The following is a 20,069-nucleotide window of genomic DNA, read 5'->3' on the forward strand; positions in this document are numbered from 1 at the left end:
ATTCCTACCTATGGATCCTTTGTTCTAGCCCTACATGTTGTTCTTCAATCTGGCCAAGCTGCTTCATGCCGTGTACACTTATATGTCTCTACCTCTCTGTATGAAGTGTCCACTCCCTCTACCACACATTAGAGAGCTAACTTCCTTTCACCTTTCAAGATTCAGTTCAAACATTTCCAGCTCTAGGAAGTCCAATTTATGTTCACCTGCTTAGCAATCCATCAACTACTCGCCATTCCTTCCCTGGCCTGGGGAGTGCAGACACCAAGTCTTACCTGTCTTGGTCTCCCCAGCAGTTGATAGTGTGTGGCATAGCAGGTGCTCAATGTTTGTTGGATAGATAAATGAATGAATCAGTAAAGAGATGAGAGGTCTACAATCCCCCCCAGTTACTCAGCTGCCATTTTGGAAAGTTCATTCTGCGGAGTTAAGGAAATGTCAGTGCAGGTGGTGGGCAGACAGAACAGAGGTGAGGAAAAGGGGAAGACAGGCCTGGTCCTGGAGAGTGCAGGAGCGGCGTGGGTGGGAGAGCACTGGAGAGAGAGGGAATGGAGGGGGTGGGTGCAAAGAGATGTTGAAGAACAACTGATATTAACTGCAGTAAATTAAATGGAGAACATAATATATGAAGGGAAGATCAAGTTAACACAGCAAGGGTGGAAAAGGCAGTACCAGTGACGAAGAGCTCTCACTTCATCACTCACTGCATTTCACTTACAGCACCCGCCCTCTGGGAAGGCAGCGCCAAATTCTTGAGAGACTGGTGTTTGTGCTGTGGGTGCTCTAAGTACAAAACGGTATCTTATGGCTTCTAGGCTTTAAGACTGATAGATTATTTCTCTTATGTCCCATGTCTGAGTTCTCAGACAGCAGGATCATTCGCTGGAGGGGGGAGAGCTATTGTGGTTAACAACTCAGGGTTACTCTAATAATCTCAAAGGACAGTGGGGAATTCACTAAAACAAATAGAAGAGAAATTTCACTCAGAAAAAAACATATGCCATATAGAACCTTGTGGGGGCCTTGGGGGCAATGTTACCGCCAACTCATCTAACAGTTGTATGTGAGTGTGTTGAAACTCCAAGCTCAAGTCTGTTAAACATGTATGAGAACCAGCGTCCAGGCTGTGGTGCTCTGGACATAGACGGGAAGATGAAAAGCCTGACTACTGCCTCCGACAGGATCAGTCCAGCCGGGGAGCGCAATGAACACAGACACGATCACGCACCATCAAGACAAGAATCAAGTGCAATTCATGCCTAGAGAGGAGAGCAGAAAATCTCTAAACAGTGGCGGGGTCCCTGCCAAGGTGTGGCAAGAGTCCTTTCAGGCAGAAAAGCAGAAAAAGTTACTTCAGGCGAAGGAGACTAGGGTTGGTGGCTGGGTGTGAGGCCTAACGAAGCACGGGTGGAGGGCTCCAGGGTCATCTGTCAGAAGCTGTTCCCCTTCAGCAGCTAAGACGCATAACTAAAAGGGCAGGTGGGGTGTCATTAATGATCATGGGGAAAACTGGCAGGAGGAAACTGAGGTCAAGAGATCACCACCAAAGGCAGTTTATTTTAGAGGAACAAAAATAATTCAAAAAGCACTTGGAAATTCTATCTCCCATGAAAGAAAAGAACACAAAATAAGTTTCACTCCAGCTTTGAATACAGAATAACAGACTCCCTACTCTCAGAAATGGATTGAATTTTCTAATTTGTTAGGGATTATTTAGATAATAGGAAAACGAATAAATCTGAAAAATCTCTCTAGAATAGCTTTTGCTCCATCCTGTTTTGCAGGGTAGGGGGAGGCTGAATTATTTAATTGGTATTTTAATGAGACTATAAAGTTCTAAAAGTCCTATCAATTTCTCCTGAAAGCATACAACTTTTCCTTTCAATGACCTTTATTAGACTTACCTAGAACAATAACATTTTCCCAAGGATTATTTCGTGTGTGTTAAAATAGCAAGTGATATGCTGCCCCCAGAATGTTGTTACTATTAATGCTGATAATAGCCCCAATAAGAGATATTTACCATTATGACACATTTTGGAATAACATGTCATTGGCTTATAGTCCTTTTGAAAATAAGCAGAATAAACGAACATAACTTCTACACCAGGGACTGCAGCTGCACCCTTAATGGAACCTGGTCATGAAACACAACAAAAGCAAAGATGAAACTCAAATCAGACACCAGGCCACAAAGCATAGCTGACTGAAGATGCCACAAGATGACCTTTCACTCACCAAGGGAACCAGATGTGTTTCCATGTATAATGTATATTTTTGAAAGCAATTATTTTACATATAGAATGCAATTTAGGAGAAAGAAAACTCCCTCTCTCTGTAGACTTATAAACAGGAAGCACAAAGGGGTGCCTTTGCAGACATGAACCCGCATGCATAAATGCAAAGCCTATTGACCCAAATCCTTTCCTGTCTCCTAAGCTTAAAAACAAAACAAACAAAAAAAAAACAAAACCAATTCAAGGCAGTGGTGAGCTGAAAGGGCTCAGATACAAAACGTGCACATCATCAGCCTTCTAGTAGATAAAAGAGCGCCGTCCATAATAGAAAAGATGACGTTTCCTCTGGAAATCTATTTTGAGATGCAAGTATTTAAAGGCAACTGAGAGCTCAAAACCAAGTTCAACCAAAGAGAAACCGAGTCCAAGCAAATGTACAGAAATGGACAAAGATATTTGAGAAGGAGGGGATCTGTGCTCAACCGATACTCCAGATCAGCAAATTCATCCTGAATTCAAGCCAGTGATGTGCCATGAGGTCACTCAAGGAACCAGGCAGAAACCATCGGCCAGAAGAAATAGGAACAATGTCAAAGGTAAGTGTGAGGTGTGGAAGGGGTGACTCTGTGAACCTTGCTGCCATGAGGCAGGATGCTCTTGCGGGCTTTCTGCAGAGTCTGGCGGGCTCACATGACTCTGTTTAGAAGGATATCAGCCAACAGCTGTGCCACACTGGCTACAGCCCGAGCTGAGTCACTTCTAGTAACGGTTCTGAGTTCATCCTTAGACGACATGACCAGAAGGATCTGAGAATCAATGGTGGAGACGTACCTGAATGAATATTCCATTTCATTCCTTGGCAGTAAATCTTCATCTTTGTACAACATAAATATTGACAAAGATACAAACAGGCACCCTATTTGAAAGCCTTTCTGCATAGTTGCATCTAATGGAGAAAAGCGGGCTTTGTTTCAGTATGCTATGTCATTGTTTGGCTCGGTAAACGATGCTTCTGAGTCCCAAAACATACTCTAGTATAACCGACAGCACCGAAATATCCACTGATGACTTACTCATTTCAAGGTATTCATAAAATAACCCCAATTTGCCCATGGGATACAGATGGTTGTCCCGTTCCCATCATGGGGTGGTCTGTTCTGCTCCTGAAACTGTGGCACCATTAGATTCATGACCCAGCTGCCAAACAGATCAAATTATAAGGCAGGATATTATCAGACCAAGGTCATAAAAGTATTACTGACATTTCAAGCTGAACCCATCATCTTCCCAAGAATTTAATTTCTTGTTTTCAGGATAAATTTCTTTTTATTGGCTGCCTCCCTACCCCCAAATATTGTGAAAACTAGTCCTGCCTATGTACCTTGGATTTACCAAAATTGTAACGACTACTACTTTATCTCCTACCTCCTTTTCAGGTGGGCATTTTAGCTTTTAGACGATACCTTCCCTCATTTGTCTGTTTTCCCCCCATTTCTCCGCTATTATCCACCATGGCCTTTCCAGTCTGAAAATCGTCAGAGAAAATAAGTAAAAGAAAGAAAGACAGGGTCTGTGAGCTGGTGATAAGTGCTGCGGAGGAAAATAAAGGAGGGCGAGGAATGTGTGGTGGGGAGGAGTGGGGATGGGGCAGTGAACTTTGAATAAGGCAAAGACGGAGGCAAAGGGGTGGGCAGAGGAGGGGCAGAGGGAACAGTAACCACAGGCCTGGAGATCCCTCACGCTGGACAGACAGCATGGAGACTGGTGTGGGCCAGAGTGAATAGGAAATAAGTGGTGGTTTTGGGGGTGGAGTCTAAGAGACTGCAGCGAGGATGTGGGCATTTTTCCCTCTGAAGGAATTGCAGAGCCATTGAGGGTCACCGAGCAGAAAAGTGATACTCTAACTTTGGATCAAACAGGTCCAAGACCCTAATTTAAGCTGAACAAATCAAGGGCCAAAGAAGTGACTTGCCACCTCAAAGTCAGTGCAGAGCTTGAAAGAAACACAGCCTCGACTCGCAGCCCAGTGCTCTGCCCCCTCCTGGATGCTGTCCCACAGAGCTGTCTCTAAGGTTATCTTTTTTCCTCACTCAGAGGCTTGAGGGCCAACTGAATGCTTCCCCCTTTTTCAAATGGCAATTTGTCCTGAAATGAAATCGGAGTTGGCAGTGAAACAAGGCATGGACCTGTAGCCTACAAAGCTGTTGTCCCTGAAAGCAACAGCTGGCGCGTGGTTTACTCATGGAGTTCAGCAGAAGAGACAGAGGAACAACAGACAACTTAGCTTCTGGCCGAGCTTCGGCTGACTGCACTGCAAGTTTGGATGGATTTCAAATTTGGACAGTGAGGCGGCTTCACACGAAAGGCAGGTGTATACATCATACATGCCCACACGACCGTATGCACACACACATGGACACATACAGAGTATATGATGTGACTTGTAAAGAGCTGCCCCTGCTAGGTTTCACTGGCCTTGCTCCCAGGTTTGCTACGAGATTTCTTTGCAATGGAACATGCCCTTCGCTTCACAAATTTTCACCACTTCTTTCAATGACATTAGGGGAAGAGCAGGGAGCTCTGGGAAGTGGTGGGGATAGGGACTCGAGATACCCCTGAATCTGAATCCACACTTCATGGCTTATTTGTTATTTAACTTTATTTACATTCAAAATGCAATTGTTGCAGATCTCAGAAGATATTTACACTCACTGCTATGGCAGAATGTTGCTGTTAGTAGACCCACCATTGGATCCTCTTATTTAACACGTCCTTCCAATAATTCAGATACTACTGTATCACAAATGTCCATTTCTATATTTTGATATCTGCTTTTCAGTATAATTGTCTTCCTTCTTTATTCTCTAAATCTTATGATTTTAAAACATTTTTCTGAGGATTCCACAGGCTCTTATGATAAGTTGATAAAGAGATCCTGGAGATCAAAACCACATTTAAATCCTGAGATAAACTCAACTCTGTCATATACATGGCTAGGTTTAGGTCTGCAAATACTTTGTTTAGTAATTTTTGCATCAAACTATAAGGTCCTACTGTATAGCACAGGGAACTACATACAATAACTTTTAATAGCCTATAGTGAAAAAGAATATGACAAGGAATATATATATATGTATGTATGTATAACTGAATCACTATGCTGTACACCAAGAATTAACACAATATTGTAAGCCAACTGTACTTTCAACAAAAATTTGAAATAAAATTGGGAGATGAAACTTCCACTGCCTAGGCTGCTGTCAGTATGAGACCATTCAAAGCAGGCCAGGTATTAACAACCCCCCTAACACATCAAAACCCCATGTGGGATGTTCCTTTTGAGCAGCACAGGCTAACCGGCTGTGGTCACCTGTAATTAGGGTTGAAGTCACTTAGACATTTGGCTTGGGAACTCCGTGGCCACAGGGGTCGGGGTCACTGCAGCACCTACGAGAATGACAGGGACAGCCTGCTGCTGAAGCCACTCCCCAGGCTGCAGTCAGGTCTGAGGTTCGGCCAGGAGTGCGCAGCTCCACAACCACTCGGAGCCCTCCGGTGCGGGTGGCCCTGGGACCGCGCTCATCAATCACCCTTCCTGGCACCCAGACTCGGGAGTCTCCTGGGAGAATTTTTCTCTGCCTCATACTTCCTGTCTCACCCTTTTGTGGAATCTGGTCCATGGCCCAGGGAAGCACGGCTTTTACCCTCCGGGACTCAAATCCATCACGGTTTGGATCCAGGATGAAATTTCCATGCTAACTCATCTGGCGCTCCCTTCTTGGGCTGAACTGATCTCTCCCGTTGATGGCATTAGGTCGTATTAGAAGTCCCGACTTGCTTGTCCTTAGCTAAGACTCTGAGCCTCTTGCTCAGTCTTCCTGAGTGGAACCACTCATCTGTGGTAGAAAAGCTTGGGCTGTCGTCTACCCATCACTGTCCTCGGTCTTTTGGGCTGTCTGTTGGGTTATGGTTCTCGTGCAGGGATATCAATTTGCACATGAGAAGCACCTGTAGGCATTTTAAAAAATACAGACACTGGATCCTCCCCCCTCTCCAGCCAAGGCTGGAAGCTTTCTCCCTCTAGCAGGGGTTACACAATCATTTGCTTGGGAATTGACCACACATATTGACATAATCATAGTAAATTGCCCTTTACTCAGTGCTTGCCACGTGGCATTTTCTACTTCATGTTGTCTTTGTACCTTCATTATCACATTGAATCCCTGCATTCTAGATTATCACCATTTCTGCTGAGGACTCTCCCACTTGCTAATCTTGAATACAAGTATCTTTGATTCTCTTAATCTATTTCATTCCTGAGTTTCCTGTTCCTGAATTTAAAGAGTGAATTATGGACACGTGTATTTAAGATTCTCTTATTATACGTATCTGACTCATCCTCTAACCAAATCATATCTGGAGAAGAGAGATTTTCTCTTTTAAACATTTGCTTTTTCTTATTATATAGTAGTGCATAACCACGGTGGAAAATGTAGAAAACATATAAAGTAAGAAAATTACAGCCATACGTTATCTAAACACCAAAGGACAATGCTATGTCATTTTGGGCATTTAACTATTTTTCTTAATATTTTATCATAAAATTTCCCTAGGGCAAGTTGCTTAACCCTGGAATTGTACTAGCCTTTTGTCAAGTACAGAATAACATTCCCAGAAATGACCCCAATATCAAAATAGTATGTGAGGCTGGGAAGGCCACAGGGCTCTCAGCTTATTTTCTGAGTCCTACAAAGAATGTTGTTAATTCACTTATGTTACGCATTCGATGCCTGTGAGTCACTCACTCACTCAGCTGGCTCGGACTGAGACCTAATTTATACCAGGTGCCGATCCAAGTGCTGGGGAGACCCCAGAGGGAGCCCGGATCACGGCATCACTGTCCTTCTTCATTTGCTCCCAGAATCCTACTCAAGAACCCCATATGGAATTGGGGGCGTGGGGGCAGGTGAGTTATGGTGAAATTCATTTCATTATGTTCCTTTAGACATATTTAAATAGCATGAAAATAGTCGCTAACTTTGATAAGTTTTCTTTTCCCTTCCTATGTATTTTTGAGGATGGGTATAGTTTTGGTGCATCAAGATTAATTGATAGATCTTTAGTATGTTAGGATTTTATATGAAAATTTAAGAAGGAAACTGGCACCTTATGCAAAGAGAAGAGGCAGTGAGGAAGACACAAGCCACCCTCGAACTTGGCTAGCATTCAGCATTCCTGGTTTTCAAACAAGGGAAACATAATTCAAAACATATTCCCTAAATATTTTAGTCTATAGTAGAAATACATGGAGGCAAAGTTCAGCTCACTGGAACTTACAACAATGTGCTTACTTAAAATAAACAAACCACAGATACTATAATACATCCTTTACTTTAAACTTGTTCATGAGAGCAAGTTTCATTTCACATGAATTGCTCAGTACCAATTTAGGAAATATATCTTTCTCCTTGATTGGTAAAAATAGCTCACTGATAACCAGAGTCAACAAAATTTAGTGTTAAATAATTAACCTATTTCCTTCAGGAAATGCTCTTGAGTAATCTGAGTTAAGAATTTCCTCTATCTGATCTATTTCTTTTCACAGAGAAAAATAGTATTATTTGTACATGAGCTACTTTTACTCCTCTGGAAAAATCTGACTGTGAGCTCAAGGTAAGAGTTGTCTACTGCACAGTAGGGAAAAAAAAAAACGATTCATTTCACAGCGAAGATCAGAATGTTTATTTTTTTTTTTGAGGGACGTGGTGACCTGGGGGACAAGGGAAATGCCTTTGTTTAGAGACAGACCCCAGTAATCCATGCTGAAGCTGAAAGATGATGCCCTTGTGAAGAAATGTGGAAGGACACACTGACACCCAAAGGTGTTCACTCTGCAAAAACAGAAAGAAAGAAAAAAAAACTAATTTAACTGCCCTACAAAAAGAATGGACAGAAACTTGGTAATAAGGGAGAGAGAAGGAAGGTTAGGGAAGGGAGTAGAAGCAATGAAAGGGAACTTGGATGCTGTGGGCAGAATAGAAGTTTTCTGGAGCCTACAATGAAGGATGATAAGAAAAAAAAAGTAAAGTTTAAAAAAAGTAACAAAGTTTAAATAGTTTAAAAATTAAAAAATGAAGTTAAAAAAATAAAATTTTTATAGTGGCATGGAAGATTTTAAAATGATGGAGGTTTTTTATTTCAAAATTCAAGTTGTTTGAGTTTCTCCTCCATGCTCCAAACAACAGTAAGGCCTGCTTGGGTAAGTAGTATTGGGGGACACCACAGAGAGAGGTGAGCTCTGCAGTTAGTTTGGCCAGGAGCAGAATGCTGGTGTGGAAGGCAAGACAGAAGAGAGATCAAAAGTTTCATGAGAACAGAAACTCAAAGCCAGAGATTATCTTAAATAGGTTAGTGTCATAGGCAGAAAAATGATCCCCCCCAAGATGTCTATGTCCTAATCCCCAGAACAAATGAAGAGGTCAGCTTCCCTGGCAAAGGGGGCCTATGTTTGCAGATGCGGTTAAGGTTGCTAACAAGCCGACTCTAAGAGAGACGAGCTGGATTATAGAGATGGGCCCAGTGTAATCACCAGGGTCGTTAAAGGGGGAAGAGGGAGGCAGAAGAGGGGAGAGAGGAGAGGAGATGTGACCACAGAATCAGAGTCAGAGGCACACAACCATGCTGACCTTGAGAGAGAGAAAAGAGGTCACAGGCCAAGAGACGCAGGTGGCCTCTGGAAGCCAGAAAAGTCAAAGATACAGGTTCCCCTGGGGCCTTCAGAAACAGCTCTGCCAATACTTTGACTTCAGCAGGCTTGTGTGTTCAAGAACCCTACAAGGTTAAATTTGTGTTGTTTAGTGGAGACTTTTTCTTTTTTCTTCATACTACCATGACGTTTGGGGATACTTGTTACAAAAGCAACAGAAAGTGAATACAGTAATCTCCTTGAAATGTTCAGAAATTGCAGATAACACTGGACTGTCCACTTTGATATGGGATTGGGCTTATGTGAAAATCAAAAGGACAGTGTGACCTTTGCTAACATCTGCTTTTCTCATTTTTAGGAAGAGAACAGTAAGTCAAAACCTCTGTACTTATTATTTTACACAAGTGTCTCTTAAAACATTATGTAAGCCTGTGCCTTAGGACCCCAAGACAGTCTCTGTTCTTAGAAGAACATGGATTCAGAGAGAGAGGGTCTTACATCTGGGTCCCACAGTGGTCTCTTATTGGCAATGAGAGCTTGCGCAAATCATTTACCCTCTTTAAGACACAGGATCTTCATTTGCAAAAGGAAGATAAGAATAAGGGTTGTTTGGGTGATTAAATTGTACACACACGCACACACACACACACGCACACAAACATATAAGTACAACATTTAATACAGTGACTAGCACATACTAGGCACTCAACAAATGCCTGTTATGGATTTTCAAATACATGTATAAAAGGAGGAGAAAATTGTGGGTAGTTGTGGGAAAACTTAGTTCACGGCCCCAAAAAGGGCCATCTCTCAAAGGGCTCTGATCAGTCAGTCCCCAGTGATGGGCTAATAAGCAGAAACTATAGCACTTGGGGATTTAAGTTAAACATAAAAAGGAAGGTATTTAAGCATAATTATTAAATAGCAGGTACGTTTACACTGTTGGCTGGATCATCTTATCTGGAAAGCTTTAATAAGCAGAGAGTCTCCCCTGTTTTAGAGATGGGCACGCAGGAAAATGACTTGGATGGGTGGGCCGTTCTCATCCCAAGATCACATGATTTAGTACTCACGGATGTAACAACTCTTATATGTTATTCCAGATTGACTGTCCTCCCATGATTATTGTCAACTGTGTCATCAGTTCAAGGAGACAGCCACCTGGGTCACACTGGAATATTAGAAAGAAAATCTCATTTAAATTTTAGATAGCTCTAACATGAAATAAAGTCATTATTTTACGCCTTAAAAAAATCTAAGGAACAGAGAATAAAGACACTCTTCATTGGGCAACTAAGAGAAAACATGAAACAGGTCAGACTGTCAGAACACAAAGCTGTATTCACACGTCTTCATTTCTGTGTTTTCACAGCCAATACACCAGATCTCCCGGATAAGTCACAAATCTGCCCTTAAAGAATGTGATGTAGAAACACGAGGAGTAGTAGTTGACAAACTGGAACAAGGACACCTTCATGGCTAGGTTGTTCTCATAGTCAGTCTGGTCCTTGGGAGCGCTGCAGCTAGAATAAAGAAAAGTTGAGTCTGTAAAACTGTGAATGGTTTGATACCCTAATCAAAGCCACGGACACATGAGTTAACACGGTAAAAATGTATATATATATATATATATACACGCAATTCACACTGTTTTCATTTAAGCTGTTTTGAATTCCTTAACATAGCTACTATGTTAATTCCAAGTGTACACACTGTTGTAAGAGTTTCTCCCACTATGAACACAATATCCCACAAGGCAAAAAAAAAAAAAAATTCAGTCGTTCCTTAAAATTTATAAGCACAACAGTATCCAATGGGCAAGAACTGTCCTCTGTCAGGTGTAAGTTGACAGAAAGCTACTTTTAAACATCCTGCTAAATGATATTCTCTTGTCTCCCTGAAAGGCAGTAAGGTAGGACTATTGAAGAAAACAAACAAAACACGGGGCAACTTGCTAGAAGCATTTGGGGAAACATAAAATCGGTCATCCTCCTAGTTCAGAATTTGAATTGATCTTAGTGTTTTCATAAGATGACCACTGAGCAGACCACTGGGAGAACGACACAGCCACATGCAGCGTGTGGGAAGCACTTAACTTGGGCCGCTAAGCCACTGGCTGGGATAAATGCCAGAGAGAAGAAACATTTATTATAGAAGCCACAGCTGATGAGAATGGAGCTACACTATCAGGAACAGCATGGGGGGAAGACACATAACACTGTGATTACTTGTCCTCTCCGTAACACACAAGCAAATCTGCCACTGGAACCACGACCCTCTTCCACTTATTTGCAATACAGACACTATTTACTTTCAACAATATGGTACATGATCTAATGTAATTGAAATTATTATTAAGCACTGACCTGTTTACACAGAGCTTGGACATTCTAATGCTTCCTTTGTCCCTTTTACTATTGCAAAGCTGGAGCTAATTCACTTCTCACATAGGCTAGAGAAAATACGTTTACACTTGAAGTTTTCTAAAGACTGTAACGTACTGGAAATGAAGTGCCTAAAGGATACAGTCTCTGTTTTGACCTGGTTCTAAAACTGGTGTAGAAATGACCTCAGCTGCAGGAGGACCTTATCAGTCATCATGATTGCCACTTTCTCATATGTGGCGTTCAGGGTCACGATGATGATAAAACTGATGAAGGAAGCACTGATGGGCATGGCCCACCTGCACAGTCAGGTACTTCTGGATTGGGTCTCTGCCATTCAGGTTCTTGGGAAGTTTTGCAGAAATTAAAATGAACACTGAAAGTCCATAGATAATGATCCCAATAACTGAAGCAATGGTCAACAGGACCTGACAACCCAAAAACCCAGCAGCATGAGACTCACAAATGATCGTATTTTTACACAGGGAACTTGCCCCCAACCCACGCTTAAACACACAACATTCATGTGCTGTAAACCTCACATAAACGTGAGAAGTGATGTAAACCGCACATGAATGCCACGAGACACGTGAATATCAGGCATGTTAAACTTTAGGGGAGGAGGAATGAAGGATATCAAAAAGAATGAGTGCATCCGCTAATGTAACATGCTGACAGCAGGAGCAGCTGTGTGCAGGGCATAGGGAATATATGGGAACTCCACCTTCTGTGAATTTTTCTGTAAACCTAAAACTGCACTAAAGAAGGAAACCTGTTAAGTATATCTTTAAAAGGGTGAAAATGGAGTAACTGGTGGCATGATCTTTTGGAGACAAGTCTGTGATAGCAGAACCAATGAAAATATCCCTTCTACATCTATAGAATTATTTAGGTTATGAACTAGTTGTAACCCATGAAGGGGATATGCTTCCTTTAAAGGGAGAACCTATCACTGATTCAGGGGTCAGCAGGTGCTAGATGTCATCTTCATTCTGAATAGGACCAGTGAAGCTGTGGACATGCCATGAGGGAAATACTGGAAGTGACAGCAGGCCTCTGCTGATGAAAGCTTCACATGCTTTTCATACTCCTTGAAATCTTAAAATGGCAGGTATTCATACTCCCTGCATTTGCACAAGATTCATGTCCCTGATCCATTGTAGTTCTGACTGTGTGGACCCAAGGGCAACGGGGGTGTCTGAAGCATAATTTGCATGAGCCTGAAAGGGTTTCAGTTCCTCACTAGGCAGGTTTTTTTTCTGGCCACTGAAGAATGCACATTAAAGGTCCCATTTTAAAACTGTTTTCCTTCCATCTACCTTCTTGGTCATAGTCCAGAAGCATGTAATCAGTGTCCCTGGCTGCTCCTGATGGCTGCCCCGGAGAGAAAGCTACAAAGAATGTGAATTTCAAGACTAAGTGAAGCACATCATGTTATTGACAGTAACAGCGGGAGGCTGGCTTGCACCTGCAGGGGAGAGCAGAGGGAGTGTTTACAAGCCCCTCCTGGAGCCACACTCCTGCATCTGGATCCCAGCTCCGATGCTAGCTGTGGGGCCTTGTGCAAATTTCTTAATCTCTAGGGGCTTCAATCTCCTCACCCATATAATGGGGGGATAATAATAGCAATTTATAGGATTATTGTGATGAGTCAATTATTTACTAATTTTGAAAAAATTTAGAACATTAACCACAGGCATTGTGAAAAACTCTACCTAAGTATTAGCTATGAATATGGTGACCAAAATTTTAAAAAGGAGTTTTTCTTAGTTTTTAAGCCGTCAGTTTGTAGAGAAAGCACTTTATGTCCTCCTCTACTCTCTTTCATCATCGTTTTTTTCACAGTTAAGGCTACATGCTTGTGAAAGGAATAACTTTTTGGTGTGTATGTGATTAAAAGTGAAAATTACTTAAGGCTGAGAAAAATGTACTATAGAAGGTATATTAAGCCTTCCTCTCTTGTACAGCACATATAGGTCATTTAAATAATATGCATTTTTAAAAAGTCTGCATAATAATTTTTTAATTATGTATTAAGTTATCATAATAGTTAAGATTCTTTAAATGCTTACTATTGCTTCCACACACATCTATTTTTCTAAATCCTCACAATCACCCTGTGGGGAAGGTAATATTATATCTCTTTTACAGATGAGGAAATAGAGCCACTTGGAGATGATGCAATTTGCCCCAAATGAAGCAACTATTAAGTGAAAGAACAGAAATACTCAAAGAGCCCAAAGACACACTAACAGTATAGCACTGTCTCCTACATGGTCTGTGAAATCAATTCTAATTCATTTCAGAACTTTTACAAACTTGACACATTTCCATTTTTCTTACAAGCACTTAATGGGTTCAATATTTCTTAAGAAACAGGAAAGCTTTCCATTCTCCTTCCTCAAGTTTCTTCTTACTTATCATCTTTTCTGATCATAATTTTAACATTTGCTCATTAAAGAAAATTTGAAAGTACTCAGTAGTGGACAGAACTGCTGTCCTGGATCTGTCCCCAGTCTTAGAAGAGGACCCAGTATTTGCTTTAGGATAAATAACCTCCCTTCTGTTTTTAGTTCTGTGATTTAAGCTTGATTGACCCACTCTTTCTGAAGCACCAGAGGTAGATCTCAGTTGGTTTAAGACAAATAATACCCCTCATTCTACTGGCCTTGCACATGATTTGAGAATTGGCAAATAACCAGTAAGAGCCACTATTATGTGAGGAGATACTTGCTGGTGCCCATGTGAATGATAAGCTTCCTCTATCAAGAGAGGAAGCTGCCAAAAGAGACCTCTCTTGGTTTGGATGGATGTGTGATCTGGGATGCTGAGTGCCTAGAAGCAGCATGCTGAGACATCCTTGGACAAAGAATGAAGACAGGACAAAACCAGTCCTTGACATCATCTGGGCTACAGTATCTCTCCTTGACTGAAGCCAGACCTCAGACCTGAGGTTTTCATTTACAGGAACAAATAAATCCCATGCATCCCCATTTTTTGGTTGTTGTTTAAACACATTGGAGATTGATTTTGTCACCTACAATCAAAAGACTCTAACTCTGAAAATGAATAAAAAATAAAATAAGAAAAATGCTTCTACCTATAGACATAATTCCTTCAGAACTGTGCATTGTTTGTATATTACAAATCACTTTATATATTAATTTTATTCTCAAGCCTATCATAAGCATAACACTTTGACATGTCATAAAATATTTTCATGGACACACTTTTTCATCGCTGCATAATATTCTACTATGTGAAGGGTTGGAAGAATATTTTGGCTGAGATTTTATATATATATACATATAAAAGTATGTCTGTGAACTTACATCCATACTGACTTTTCCCTGCCATTTTGAAATACTTCCTGATTAAGTTTTTCAAAGATGAATTTGTGGATTAAAGTATATGAATATTTTTGACTCTTGATATGAACTGCCAGACTGCTTTCTAAGAAGGCTGGAGGAATACACCAGAAATTAACACAGCATTGTAAATCAACCACACTTCACAAAAAATATGCAGTAACCTAGGCATGGGAGTGGTGATCGCTGGCACTTCATCCTCATAAACAGAGCTGTGTCACTTGAGAGGTGGAAAACTATTTCATTCTGATGTGCACTGACTGAATTACCATTGGAGTGTGACATCTATTTTTTCCTTTGTGAATGTGTGTTCATCTTCTCTGCCTTCTACGCTCCTGAGATTTTTTGATGTTACCTTTGAAGTGATCTGAACTCTCTATGTATTGAAGGAAGTAGCCCCTTGTCGGATTTGTAAACAAATAACATCCTCTGGTGTTTTGTTTAAAATTAGGATGCTTCTGATGCATGGAAATCTTTATATATTTTCCTCTGAAATTTACTGCTCATCTAGAGGTTGTATATTCATCCATATTTATTTCTAGTTTTTTTCTAATTGTGTTACTTTTTTAAATGTTTCTGGAATTTATCACAGTATATGGTTCACTGTATGATTTCAATCTTTTCTTTTCCCCCCAAGTAGCTAACAATTGTTCCATTTACTGAATAACCTTTATTTATCTCCCTGATTTGTAATGCCTTCCATCTCTTATATTAAATTATTATTGATATCAGAGCCCATATCTGGATTTCCAGTCCTATTTTCTAATCTGGCTATTCTTGAACTAGTAAAACTCTCATTATCTTATTAATTATTATATTACTAATATGATTTTATTCACAATAAACCTCAAATCAATTTTATAACTTTTGATATTTTGGAGATATGATCTTTAAATCTAGAATCATGTGATTAAAGCATCTTTTATATCTTTCAGTGGTTTTTACTTTTATTTTTTTGATAGTTCCTACTATCCTTTTGTTAGGCTATTCTTAGATATTTTATCTTGGTTGTTACTCTTGGAAAATTTTAGAATTCTTAATGCCTCCATCTGGTCTCTTAATCAGACCATGGAGAATCCTAAACCACTGATCTGATTTGAACAAGTGAGGTGAAAAGAATTAGGGGAAGCACTGTGAGCAGAAGAGACTGTGGAACCTCCAGAGTGGCGCCCTGCTTTGGCTCAGACGTTCTCTGGAAAAGCTTTCTCTATGAGACTACATAGTTCCCAGCTTGACTTTCAGTTTTCTCAGCATTTCACATTAAGTTTTAAAAAGTCTGTGGCAGGTTCTTATCCAGAAAAAGAGCACTTGCACAAAAGGTTATATGCATACACTTTCCCCAGGTGGTAAAGGGAACACGCTCTTCTTCCTAATTAAAAAAACAAGCTTAGTCAATCAAGGGATTACACCAATGAAATGACTTTTCTCCTAACTGGTCACTAAATCCTAAACATAATTTAAAAAAAATAATAATTTTCAGACTTAGCCTCCTTATTTGTAACTGCATGGGTTTCTTTTCGTTTTCTTTGTTTTCTTTTCTGTTAATGATGTCAAACACACAACAAAATACGTACAGTGTTCATTTTAATAGTATTTTTTGAAAATGGACATGTGAACAACAAACTGTTTCCCTGCCATTGTCTGAGTTTAGGGGTCTGGGTACCTGACGAGGCCAAGCTGTAAAACTCTATTCGTGAACTTGCCTTAGATTTCAGAAGTGACGGTAGTGACAGCTTAGATTCCGTGCAGGACAGGAAGTTTCACAGGTGTGTGCAGCTAACTGGCCTCCACTGTGTGTTTCTTGGTTGAGTTTTATGTGTTAATTAGCTACAACTATGAAGTTTTAGGGTTTCCATTTTAGAGTTTATATTTAGATTTCTTTTTTAGAGATGAAATCAGTAAGACTCAAGATTTTCCTGGATTATAAAAACAGATATAGTATAATAATAGCTGTCCCTAAGTACATGGCCCTTCCTCTGTGCCAGGAAGTCTTCCAAGTAGATTCTTTACATTAATTCGACCCGTCCTTACCACAGTCATGAGGAAGCCACACTCTTATTCTTATTTTATAGGAAACTATGGCACAGAGAATTTAAGTTGTCCAAGATCACTCAGGAAGCAAGCTGCTGTGTTCAAATATGAATTTAGGCAACTTCATTCCCAAGGTCTCACTACCACAACGCTGGCCTCTATAAACAATTGAGGATGCATTCACAATTAAAGTAAAATGCTTCAATTAAAAAGCTAAAAAAAAATTAAACTATTTTTTACATAAGGAAGAACGATAAAGTGAAATGAGTCTTCATCTTCAATTTTTCAACAAGCATGTTCCAATGAAAATTTAAACTTATTTGTTGGCAATTTTAAATTTAAAATTGGCAGTTTAAATGACCAAAAACTTTTCTTCAGTATTTTTTGTATGCTGCCAATATGATACGTTTTTGTTTTCAGGACTCAAAAACATTATGAACATCTAAATTTGTCTGTTTCAGCTTTCATCTCTGAATGTACAGTCTTTCACCAACATATGCTTTGACCCCCATCTTCAGTTGTAAACAATGGGAACTATTAATAATGGGGAGTATTAGAAGCTTATTACATTGTAAAAGACAAATGTTACTTTCTATTAGTAGCTGAACCTCATTTTCTTCCATTTATAAAAAGAGGAGTTTGACCTGCTCCCTCCAGACCTTTTCAGTGCCAACATTCTGTAGATCTGTGATTCAATTTATTAAATCTATAGTTGGAGTCATTTTCAGATGCTCCTAGTAAAAGCATTTTCTTTCCAAGAGTTATTCATTCTCACAACCTACTCTCCTGCTGCTGCTGACTGCAAGTACCATCTGCTCTAAATTATCTCAGCTGATGGAAAGAAACAATAATACAGATGACTCAAAAATCATCTTTTCATAGCTCTGGAATGTTGATACAATGATATGTAGTTTTATTTTTTTAATTTTGCAGCAGGAGTGGCAGCAATAAATTTCCATTTCCAATTATATAAAATGCCTAGCTCAAACACTGCTCAAACACTGATGGCACCTCAGCAAAGGTTTCCCTGCTTCTTCTACCCTTTCTCTGACTTTAGGATGAGAGCAATGCTGTTTGTACACATCCCAAATGGAAGGGGGAGCAGTGACCGGGACTTAGTTCAAGACAAAGGGGCACCTAGTCTACGATGAAAAGGAGGCCGCAATAATGAAGGCACATGTGAAAAAATGGGAGTCAACTATAAAAACCAATGTGTCTTTCCTTCTACATCTATGTCATGGTGGCTAATTTATATTTTGCATTTTTTTATTGGTGTTATGAAAGGATACAAATCAATGCCTCTTTTCTTATACACTTATACGAGTCTTTTTCTTTTCCCCCTTTTTACTGTTATTACGAAGGAAGGACCACACTTCTCTTCTGTGTCCACCATTCCAGGCAGTGCTCCTTCACCTTGGCTGCACATTAGAATAACCAGAGGAGCTTTAAAAACTTCCCTATGCCAGAAAGCACCCCAGGCCACTAAGTACCATCAGAATTTGCAGTAATGGTATCCAGGCACCAACATTTTTTAAGGTCCCCTGGTGATTCCAACATGCAGCCAAGGCTGACAAGTCCAGAAGTAAACATACTAAACTGCATCTAAACAGCGCCCGCTTTTCCTGGGTAATGTCATCTATCTCCACGTGGGGACACTGCACCTCCTATTCTGGCCAGACTTGTCCTTCCTGCTCAACCGTGTCCCATTTGTACTCCAGTTCTTCCTGGCGCCGCTTCCAGAACTCCAGAAGTAAGGTGACTAACAGAGAGAGAGAACAGCGGAATGTGGATCTTCAGTGATGACTGATGCTTCACAAATCTGTACTTAATATTTATTACCCTTAACACTTTGGTAAATGGTTAATAAAATCATATTTTATTTATAGGCGATACTAAAGAGAAACATGAGTTAATGTCTTTTTTTTAAGAAAAAAGAAAATGTAGATAATTTATTGAACTTGGGAAATCAGACTATCTAGCTCTCTAGCTCAGGGGAAACGTGATGGTCAGAGGCAGGTGACTGTGTCTGATGCTAAAGGACCTGCTACCAGCACATTATGCCCACTAAAAACACAAATATCGGGGGAGGGGTGGTTATAGCTCAGTGGTAGAGCACATGTTTAGCATGTACAAGGTCCTGGGTTCAAGCTGCAGTACCTCCATTAAAAAAGAAAGTTAAAAAAAGCACAAGTAACTGTCATAATTTAAGAGCAGTGCATGGTCCACCCTCCAAGTCTTCTCCTCACATCCCTCTGTCTCTTCTGTCTGAAGGACCTGAGGGTGGGGAAGGGGATGAGAATGCTTTAGTGGCCCTTGCATTTCTACTTTCCACCACCCCAGTCACACAAAATTAAAATAATATTCTTAAATATGGAAAACTGCCATTTTCCTCAATCTTCGGTAAAGTAATTTTTAGAAATCGTCATTCTGTTTTAAGACTCGTAACTTCAAATAGTAGATAAAAACAACATGAAATGTTAATTGAAAATGTGGCTTCAGGGTAAATCCCCTAAGCCCTTCTTCCAACCAGACTGTTACCCTTAGGCCCCAACTCTAGAGAAATTCCAGAATAACCACTGTTCCCTCCACCATTATACCTGAGTCTCTACTATGCTCTGAGAATAAAGAGAAAAAAGACACAGTCCCTGCTTCCGGGAGCTCCTAGGTGCACAGGAGTCATCGGGAAATGATGGCTGAGGAGGCGTGTTAAGAGGGCTTGGATAACAGTCAGCAGAGGGTGCTTGGGGCAGAGAGCCAGAACTGTAGCCAAGGCTCTCCCAGAGGAGGGAACCACTGTGGTGAGTTCTGAGATGCCCTAGAAGTGACCAGGTGAAGGTATAATGTTAAGGCCATTTCTCCCTGGGGAGCTGCACATGCAAAGGAGGGAGGCCAAAGAGAGCCAGGTCCCTTCCAGGAACTGCAAATAGTCTATAAGCGAGCACAGGGTGTGGGAGGCAGGTGAGGCAACCAGGTGGAGAGATCACTGGTGCACATCACACAGGTCTCTGTGTGCCTCCAAGGTAGAGGAGACATGCAAAGTGATCTAGAAAGAGACAAGATGGGGTCAGGGAGACCTATTGGTAGGTTCATGTGAAGGCCTGCTGAGTCCCCGCCAGGAGGAGAGAGAAGAAAACATTTCAGCAGGTGGACGGATTGGCCACAGGTGTGATGGAAGGGCAAGAAGAGGTCAAATATGCCGGCCAGATTTCTGGCTTTGGAAGTGTCCTAAATTATAGTGCCATTCCCTGAAATAAGAAGGGCAGGAAGAGGGGCAAGTCATGAGAGGAGGCAACTGATTCAGTTCTGGCTGGGTGCCTGTGGGCTCCAGGAGAGATGTCCAGTA

At 40.8% G+C, this 20,069-nt stretch overlaps 1 pseudogene; it reads right to left on the reverse strand.

Annotated features, from left to right (window-relative positions):
• LOC116658041 overlaps positions 1 to 20,069 on the reverse strand; it is a 50,823-nt pseudogene that overhangs the window by 3,590 nt on the left and 27,164 nt on the right.

This window comes from Camelus ferus, chromosome 19, assembly GCF_009834535.1.
Source record: "Camelus ferus isolate YT-003-E chromosome 19, BCGSAC_Cfer_1.0, whole genome shotgun sequence".
NCBI lineage: Eukaryota > Metazoa > Chordata > Mammalia > Artiodactyla > Camelidae > Camelus > Camelus ferus.